The sequence below is a fragment of the Rutidosis leptorrhynchoides genome, chromosome 10, assembly GCF_046630445.1.
Source record: "Rutidosis leptorrhynchoides isolate AG116_Rl617_1_P2 chromosome 10, CSIRO_AGI_Rlap_v1, whole genome shotgun sequence".
Lineage (NCBI taxonomy): Eukaryota > Viridiplantae > Streptophyta > Magnoliopsida > Asterales > Asteraceae > Rutidosis > Rutidosis leptorrhynchoides.
Genome location: NC_092342.1, coordinates 268,720,268 through 268,730,709, shown reverse-complemented (window position 1 = coordinate 268,730,709; position 10,442 = coordinate 268,720,268).

The window sequence follows — 10,442 nt, the reverse complement described above, 5'->3', positions numbered from 1 at the left end:
CTGGGAGGAAGACACTCCTATTTAGATATTAACAAAGCAGAGCTTCGTATTATACATAGATTTTTAGCTAATTCGATTACACAAAGAGGTAACAACAAGGAGAAGATGACCTTACACGATTTATTTTACCTTAAGTGTATTCAAAACACTAGAAGCTTTATTAATATCCCTTACTGTGTTGGTTTTAATCTGTCCAAAATGGTGGCAGGAATACAGGACGGGGAAAAATAGGAGGAGGTATTTTTGTTACTCTCATTGGAGAGTATTTGGGTGTAGATAGGGATCAAGGAGGTTCACTGATGATGTATAGGGAACAGGTTGAGACTTTAGGATTGAAGGTCTATCAGGGTGCAAAGGTATTAAAGAACAGAAGCAATCAGGCAGTACCATATGATAGTCGTCATCCACAGGTAGAGAGAGGTTCAAATGAGGAAATGGAGGAACCGGATGACATTAGGGATGTCATTAGGGAGGCTATTACTGACGTCTACCAGCATATAGATGAGGTAGAAATGACAAACGTGGCTAGACATAGTCAGTTCGAGCAGTGGCACGCCGAGAATGTGTACGAGCATTCCAGGCAACGACAGCATGATAGATGGCACTATCATCAGCATCAGATCATGAGCCAGCTATCACCTCAGGTACCAAATAACTACGTACCGACCTGACCTGCTTACTATCCTCCACACCAGCCCGATATGCTACCACCATTTACTCTCTACGACCCCAACTAGGCCTATCAGTACACCTATAACCAACCGTAGAACCAGCCCGATGACATGAACTGGAACCCCTATCCAGATTGATATAGTTCCCGTTGGTGATTTTTATCTTTTATTATCTTTATTTATTTTTATGTTTAAAACATATAATATTGTGATACTTTTAATGTAATTTTTAATACTTTTATTATTTTGTACTAATATTTCATTTTTGTAATTTGAAAGTGGGATATTAAGTCTCATTTCAAATTACCATGCATGCTTATATTTGTATTGTATGTATTTTATCTCATGTACACAACAGGGTAAAACAACGAACTTTCAAAGACTGGCATTAAGTTCAGGAAAAGCTACTAATTTTGATGACAAAATGAAAAACAAATGTGATGTAACAACAAGACGGAATGAACAAATGATGTGCACCATTTATCATTCAACAAACAAACGCCAATATGTTTGGAAACTTTGGTAAAATTAATTATTTTTCTACGCTAATCACCCTCAATAATTTAAATAGATACTGATTTCTTGCAAATGAGGGCATTGCAAGATCTTAAGTGTGGGAAGGGGATAAATGCTTTCGGATTTTTAAAATTTTAATTTAAACACTTGGTTACCATTAAAAATACTAGTAACGCAGTAGTTGTATTTGAATCTAGTGCTCTCTGATAATAAAGAACAGCCCTAGTCTTATATACCGACTACCCAATTCTAGTAAAATATTTCAAAATTTTCAATTAAATGAACTCAAAATCATGATTATACATATTTATGAACGATAAAACTAGGTGTTAACACCGAAATTATTGTTACCTCGGAAAGGACATAAATTGAGAAACAACCCAAAATGTTAGAATTCATTTAAAATAGAATAGAGGAAAATAAAAAACCAAGTGTGGGAAAAATTTACCAAGTTATTTAGAACATATGACACATATTTTTGTACAAATAATTGAAGATACTTTTGTTTAGGACGATTTTAATCAAGTTTTACCCAGTTTATTGTAATAGAATTTTAAAAGGAAGTAAAGTCTTCCGAAAAAGACACGCGCTTCTTGATTTAGGTCAGAAAGTTGTCGTCCAGGCCAGTTGTAGAGTCTACGAAAAACCTTGAAAAGTTTTCTCAAAAATCAACTGGAAATCCACGGACCTCAGCATCAAACAGGGTCGCCAAGTGGTCAGACTTATCCTAACCATGAGAGGATCTGTCTCGTACAATGGGGGGGGGGGCACCATGCAAATTAGCTTATAAGACTAATGAATCAGATCCCCAGAAAGGATAATCTCCTTAATGATCAAAAAATCAGCTTTTAAGACTAATATTACTCAATCCTTGAGATTGACTTTTAAAGATTGAGAATTACAAACTCATGGAATTCGATGATATCTAAACTCGAGCTTGAATGGGAAAATATTTTGATCAAAATTACAAACCGATTTGTTTTCTGAAAACCCATTTTCAATGCGTTCATTACCATTGAACATAAAATCCTAGAAATTCACCTAGAATTCATTAGGTCAACTGAACCAAATCGGGTGTCAACCATAAGAACGGTGGTTGCATAGCTTGGTCGAAGACAGGACCTTGTGCCAGACCGAAAAACTATAGGGTGATCATTACTATTGCTCCTACCAAGGATAGTAATTGCATCCGACACGATATAGACCATAATCAAAAGCATGTCACGGGACATTGCCTTAACAGTTGCTTGTTCAACGCTTTCCTTTACAACCGGACGGTAGTTTACCGAAAGGTAATATACGGAGCAAGTAAACTGGACGTGTTGCTTTCCCAATACAAGGTTAACAAGTGGGTGACACAAAACCGAAAGTTTTGAGCTAAAATTTTCAAATCTGAAACCCACAAAACCCACAAAAACATTTTGCAAACACCGGTGAAGGGTTATTCCGAAAAACTTATCTAGGGTAAAAGCTAGATTGAATTTTTAAAAGATCAAATGTTTTCATAAAGATCCAATTTCCTAAAGGATCTAAATTTTTATAGTCATGTGGGACTGTAAACCACAATGTTACTATCATTGTTCATACCGCCAAATCGAAATCACTGATGTACAAAGTGTGAAGAATAAAGAAGTGATTCTAGTATTTTTATTTCAAGACTATATTGCTTGAGGACAAGCAACGCTCAAGTGTGGAAATATTTGATAATGCTAAAAACGAACATATATTTCATAGCATTATCCCTCAAGAAAGACAAGCTTTTAGTTGCAATTGTTCTATTTACAAGTGATATTCGTTTAAATATTAAAATGTAAAGACAAAAGTCAGATTCGACAAATTGAAGACGCAAACGACCAAAAAGCTCAAAAGTACAAAGTATAATCCATGAGGTTCAAATTATTGATGAGAAACGTCTCAAAATTACAAGAGTACAAGACGCGAAACGCAAAGTACAAGATATTAAATTGTACGCAAGGACGTTCGAAAATCCGAAACCGGGACCAGAGTCAACTCTCAACGCTCGACGCAACGGACTAAAAATTACAAGTCAACTATGCACATGAATATAATATAATATATAATTAATTCTTAAAATTATATATATATTATATTATATATTAAAACCATCGGCAACAAGAAAACAAGAAAATGTGAGCTATCCCAGGGGGCCATGCGATCGCATGGCCTGGCAGTTATAAACCCATGCGATCGCATGGCAGCAACAGTGAGGTCAGGTCCTATAAAGTTCGCGTGTTTTAGCTAAAATTCACACATCTTTTTCTATCCTCTCTATCTCTTACGATATATATATATATATATATATATATATATATATATATATATATATATATATATATATATATATATATAATTTATAATTTTAATTTTAATTTAAGATTAATAATAATAAGGGTATGTTAGCGAATGTTGTAAGTGTGTAAGTCGAAATTCTGTCCGTGTAACGCTACGCTATTATTAATCATTGTAAGTTATGTTCAACCTTTTTAAATTAATGTCTCGTAGCTAAGTTATTGTTATGCTTATTTAAATCGAAGTAATCGTGATGTTGGGCTAAAATATTAAAGACGGGGTAATTGGGCTTTGGACCATAATTGGGATTTGGATAAAAGAACGACACTTGTGGAAATTAGACTATGGGCTATTAATGGGCTTTATATTAACTAAATGATACCTCGTTAATTTAATATATAGACTTATAATTTGACGTATTTATATACAACCGCATACGCTTGACTGGGTACGGTGGGCGGGATATCTATAAATACCAATAATTATTCATTTGACCAGACACGGGGATGGATTAATAGTCAATAAACTCGTTGAAACAGGGGTGGATTACATTCAAGGGTACTTGGTGTAATTGTTAACAAAGTAGTAAAACCTTGGATTACACGCAGTCGATAACCTGGTGTATTCATTAAATAAAGTATTAAGACCTTGTTACAATTCGAATCCCCAATTAGTTGGAATATTTGACTTCGGGTATAAGGATAATTTGACGAAGACTCTCGCACTTTATATTTATGACTGATGGACTATTATGGACAAAACCGTATGGACATATCAAACATTCCAGGACAAAGGACAATTAACCCATGGTAATAAATTAAAATCAATACGTCAAATATCATGATTACGGAAGTTTAAATAAGCATAATTCCTTTATTTCATATTTCATCGCACTTTTATTTACGGTCATTTTATTTATCGTACTTTTAATTATCGCAATTTTATTTATCGTCAATTTATTTATCGCTCTTTTAATTATCGCACTTTAATTATCGTTATTTACTTTATGCTTTAAATTAAGTTATATTTATTTTTAATATTTTACATTAGGTTTTAACTGCGACTTAAGACATAAAATCGACAAACCGGTCATTAAACGGTAAAAACACCCTTTTATAATAAAAATATTACTTATATATATATATATATATATATATATATATATATATATATATATATATATATATATATATATATATATATATATATATATATATATACAAATATAGTTTTAAAAATATAGCGTTAAACTTGGCTAGTTCCCTGTGGAAGAACCGGACTTACTAAAAACTACACTACTGTACGATTAGGTACACTGCCTATAAGTATTGTAGCAAGGTTTAGGTATATCCACTCTATAAATAAATAAATAACTTGTGTAAAATTGTATCGTATTTAATAGTATTTCGTAGCAAAAATATAACTATTTCGTATACACCTCTGCGCACATCAACTATCCGAATAGCACCACTAGGACAAAGCATTCCCCTACCTCTATTAAGGAGAAGATCGAATGAAGAAACAGATTTCATTCCGGTATATCAAGAACCCAGTCAAAAGAGTACTGTGTGGAAATTCTTGAACCTACCTTCAAAACTAAGGAAGACGTTTCTGAAGAGGAAGCATTAAGAAGGACAATTTCCAAAATCGAAGAACAGATAGCATTCGTGACTGCTACTGAAGAATCCGAATTCCAGGAGAAGTATGACTCGTTAGACCGAAAGGAGATAGCTAGGATGAAGCCATCTATCGAGGAACCTCCGAAATTAGAATTAAAGAAGTTATCCGAAAATCTGAAGTATGCATTCTTAGAAGGAGAATCGCAACTCCCCGTAATCATCTCGAAAGACCTCACGCCACAAAAGAAGGTGAAATTGATTCAAATTTTGTAATTACATAAGAAGGAAATTGCTTGGAAGATCTCCGACATAAAAGGAATCAGCCCCAACTATCGCACCCACAAGATCTTCATGGAAGATGATTTCAAACCATTAGTTCAGAGGCAAAGAAGGGTCAACCCTATGATTCTAGAAGTCGTCAAGAAAGAAGTAATCAAACTTCTGGATACCGGTCTGTTCTATCCCATTTCTGATTCACCATGGGTTAGTCCTGTTTAAGTAGTACCCAAAAAAGGGAGGGACAATCGTAATTCAAAATGAGAATAATGAGCTTATTCCAACACGGGAGGTCACCGGTTGGAGGGTCTACATAGATTATCGTAAACTAAATAATGCAACCCGAAAAGATCATTTTCCATTACCTTTCATCGATCAAATGTTGGAACGTCTATCAGGAAATGAATACTATTGTTTCCTTGACAGTTTTTCTGGCTACTTTCAAATTCCCCTCAATCCAAAGGACCAAGAAAAGACAACCTTTACCTGTCCTTATGGAACATTTTCCTATCGATGCATGCCCTTTGGGTTATGCAATGCACCAGCTACATTTCAGCGATGCATGGTAGCAATATTCCACGACATGATTGAACGTTGTATTGAAGTCTTCATGGATGACTTCTCAGTCTTTGGTAGTACCTTTGATTCGTGCCTTTCTAATCTTGACAAGATGCTCACTCGGTGTGAAGAAAAAAATTTAGTTCTGAATTGGGGAAAAATGTCACTTCATGGTTAAAGAAGGGATAGTTTTAGGACATAAGATTTCAAAAGTAGGAATAGAAGTTGATAAGGCTAAGATTGAGACCATTACTAAACTTCCAGAACCTACCACAGTAAAAGTGGTAAGGAGTTTCCTTGGACACGCCGGTTTTTACCAACTCTTCATTAAAGATTTCTCAAAGGTCACTCGACCTCTTACTCATCTCCAAGGAAAGGACGTTCCGTTTGTCTTCGATGAAGAATGTATTAAAGCATTCAACTATCTAAAGGAGCAGCTAAAACATGCACCCATCATGATAGCTCCTGATTGGAGTTTACCATTTGAAATCATGTGTGATGCGAGTGAATTCGCAGTTGGATCTATACTCGGACAATGGACAGATAAGCACTTTCATCTAATCTATTACGCCAGCAAAACCCTAACCGGAGCTCAAGAGATTTACACTACCACAGAAAAAGAGCTGCTAGTTGTAGTATTCACTTTTGACAAATTCCGTTCCTATCTCATCTTGTCCAAAACTACAGTTTATACAGATCATTCAGCCCTTAAATATCTATTCACTAAGCAAGATGCTAAACCAAGACTCCTACGATGGATCTTACTCCTTCAAGAATTCGATATTGAAATTAAAGATAAGAAAGGAATAGAGAATGTCACAGCAGACCATCTTAGTCGTTTGGAGAACCCAGCGATGGAACAACTTGCTGAACAAGATATCAGAGATAAATTTCTGGAAGAACAGCCTATGAGTTTAAGAAAATCTCACATAGGATCACAATTCAATGATACCCCTTGGTATGCCGACATGGATAACTACCTAGTTACCGGAGTAGTACAGAAGGGAATGAGTACATCCCGAAGAAGGAAGTTCTTCAGGGATGCCAAGTATTACTACTAGGAAGACCCTTACCTGTTTAGAATTTGCCCTGATCAGATAATCAGGAGGTGCGTAGATGAAAAACAAGCAGCAGGGATTCTTCACCAATGTCACCACGGACCAACTGGAGGTCATCATGGAGCAAACTTAACTGCAAGAAAAGTCTACGAATCAGGATTTTATTGGCTGTTTATATTCCGAGATGTGCAAGAGCTTGTAAAGCGTTGTGATGCATGCCAAAGGCAAGGTATTATCTCTATGAAGAATGAGATGCCTCAGACTAATATCCAAGCTTGCGAGATCTTCGATATATGGGGATTAGACTTCATGGGGCCATTCCCAAAGTCTAATAGGAAAGAATATGTCCTCGTAGCAGTAGATTACGTCTCCAGATGGGTCTAAGCCCAACCATTTCCAACTAATAATTCCAAGGTCATCACCAACTTCTTGAAGAGACTCTTCTGCTGATTTGGAGCTCCCCGCGCTATAATAAGTGATAGAGGCACACACTTCTACAATACTCACAAAATGTCCACTGCCTATCATCTGCAGGCTAATGGACAAGCAGAGGTCACCAACAGAGCACTCAAGAGAATTCTAGAATGTACCGTCGGCCATCATGGAAATAAATGGGTCGAGAAACTAGACGATGCTCTGTGGGCATTCCGGACTGCTTACAAGAATCATCTAGGGACTACACCCTACTGCATGATCTATGGAAAAGCATATCACCTTCTGCTGGAACTCGAATATAAAGCTCTCTGGGCACTTAAGACCTGCAACCTCGATCCCTCAGTTACCGCTAAGCATCAGAAGATGCAGATGAATGAACTCGCTGAATTAAGAGACCAAGCATACGAAACGTCATACATCTACAAGGAACGAATGAAGCTGACACATGATGAAAAATTGATCCCTACAAAGTTTGCTCCTGGAGATAAAGTTCTGCTCTTTAATTCTTGTTTCAAGAAGTTCGCTGAAAAATTTAGATCAAGATGGAGTGGGCCATATAAAGTTATACATGCTTTTCCACACGGAGCCGTGGAACTAGAAGGACCTACTGGCAACTTCAAAGTCAACGGCCACCGGCTAAAATCTTATCTAGAAGACCACAATAAGGAGGAGCACCTCTTCTCCTTTGATCCATTCTAAAGATCTGGCGAAGAAAAGTCAAGCTGTAACGAGTTGATAAACAAAGCGCTCTTGGGAGGCACCCCTTGCTTATCCTTTTTATTTATTTATTTTATTTTCATTTCCAGTTTACAAAAATATTATATCTGTGTACTAACAACTAAGCGCCATACTTGCGCTTAGTACTTACAAGTTTGTTGAATGTGTTCAGGCAAAAATGCCAAGTTCAGGAGCTTCAGTTTACATCCCAGTTCGTAGGAGGAGGACTCCTAGAGTCTACTCATCGGGAAGCAGTGCTGATCAGAATAGGCCATCAAAAGGGCAATTAGGCCCAAGGCTATTGATATTGGAGAGTGTTGAGGTGGATATTGGCACAGCACCACCAGCTCCACCTGTTTGACAATCTAGACGTTTAGCTAGGAGACCTGCTGAGCACACACAGCCACTAGAGACACATGACCACAGACGGTGATTCACTATGAAACCACATTGAATGACCCAGATGTTACATGGGCATTACTCAGAGACCAGCAGAAGCTTTATCGAGCTCTTAGAGCATACCTTCAGTGCGAAGGGATGCCGCACAGTACTCTAGGCCCGTCGTCATTTAGGCTAGCGCGCCGTGTTCAACCGACACGACAAGCTAACCCCAGGCGTTCCACACCGGCCTTAGTTCACTCTGTCGCTTCAGCTACCATCCCAGCATATGCTACTCATATTCCTATCACGCTGCCTGTCTTAGCCATTTCACCTGCTCCAGTCACCGAGGCAGTCCCAGTCACTGAGCTACCTGAGGGTTGTCACCTAGTCACGATTCCCATATCAGTTGAGCCACCCACGGCCCAGGCATTTGAGATTATGGGGAACATCCCTGATAGGTCAGATCATGTTGAGATTAGAAGAAAAGACAAGTTAGAATGAGATTCGGTAGGTATGAAGGAGATTCGGTATTAGAGAGAATTAACAAGATTTACATTCCACAGCTTCTAGAACTCAGTTACAATGCAATGGCTATCTAATTAGGACTACTTAGGTTCCTTATATAGCCCTCTTCTAAGGAACCATCATTTAAGCTTATTTCACATTAACAGTATACAACTTCGGGGTCTTAACAATCTCTCCCTTAGTGTTAAATGTGAACTTTACAATATAATCCTATTAAAACATCTAAAGGAACTTTGTTCCTCTGAAGTGAACTTTGAATTTGAATCCCTTGAGATTCTCATATCTTCGTATGTTCACTCTTGTCTTTAAACGACTTTTAAATCTTGTGAGAATATATTTGACAATCTCATTATCTTCAGTTGAATAGCATTATTGATCAGTCTCCATCTCAAGTATTTGAAAGCATACATCAATATTCCGTCTGAGTATCTTCTGAAATCTAAGACTCTGATGAAGGTCTTTGTATAGTGAGAATTGACAAACACAAACCCATAAGGATAGTCACTTACTTCAAGTAAGGACATATATCTTAGCTCTTCGATTACTTGTTTTGGCGGTTTGATTCCGAGCTTTTTGTGTCAAGATTCTAACCCCATCTGAAAATTGTGAACGGACATCCATCTCATCGAGTCAAGAATAAATCTGTAGACTGCCTTCATTGCAGTAGCATGATAAATTGTTGCAGATTCATTCAAGTTAATCAAGTAGTTGTAAAAGAAAATAATGTCGTCCATCTTCAATCTATTAAAATCTGCTTCAGAGAATTGATAATCCTCATCATCCATTCTTGTTACCTGAAATAATGGCATCTTTACTCCATCCTTGTTAATCATCAAAATCTTATTTATGCTTTTGATCTCTGAATTTTGCTGAACTTGAAGTTTTTCTTCATTCTTCAATTTATATTTGTCACGAACACTCAGTTAAGCTTTGAGATATTCTAGTTTCTTATGTTATTTCCATGCACCCAGAACACTCATTGATGCAGAAAGGACGAGATCAGAATCACCATAGATTCTATAAGCTTGTTGTTCAATGAATGGTGAACGAAGAATCCTCTTCTCTTCTTCCTCACTTAATTGGAAATCAGCATCACGCTCAAGAACAATCTCTGCAATTTGAAATGGAACATTCAGATCAGGAGGAGTCGTAGTATCTTCCTTGCCATTAGAGAAAATCTCCTTTTCAAAGTGTATCCCAAATTCATCAGTTGGAGATGACAGGTTAACAAATTGATGATCATTGCATTCATTGGCGACACTCGACGACCCATTCAAAATATCTTCAATATTATCAAAGTTTTGATTGTCCTCTTGAGCTAATTTATTCTCTAATTGATCAGCTGAATCCATAATCATAAGCATCCCTGAATCACC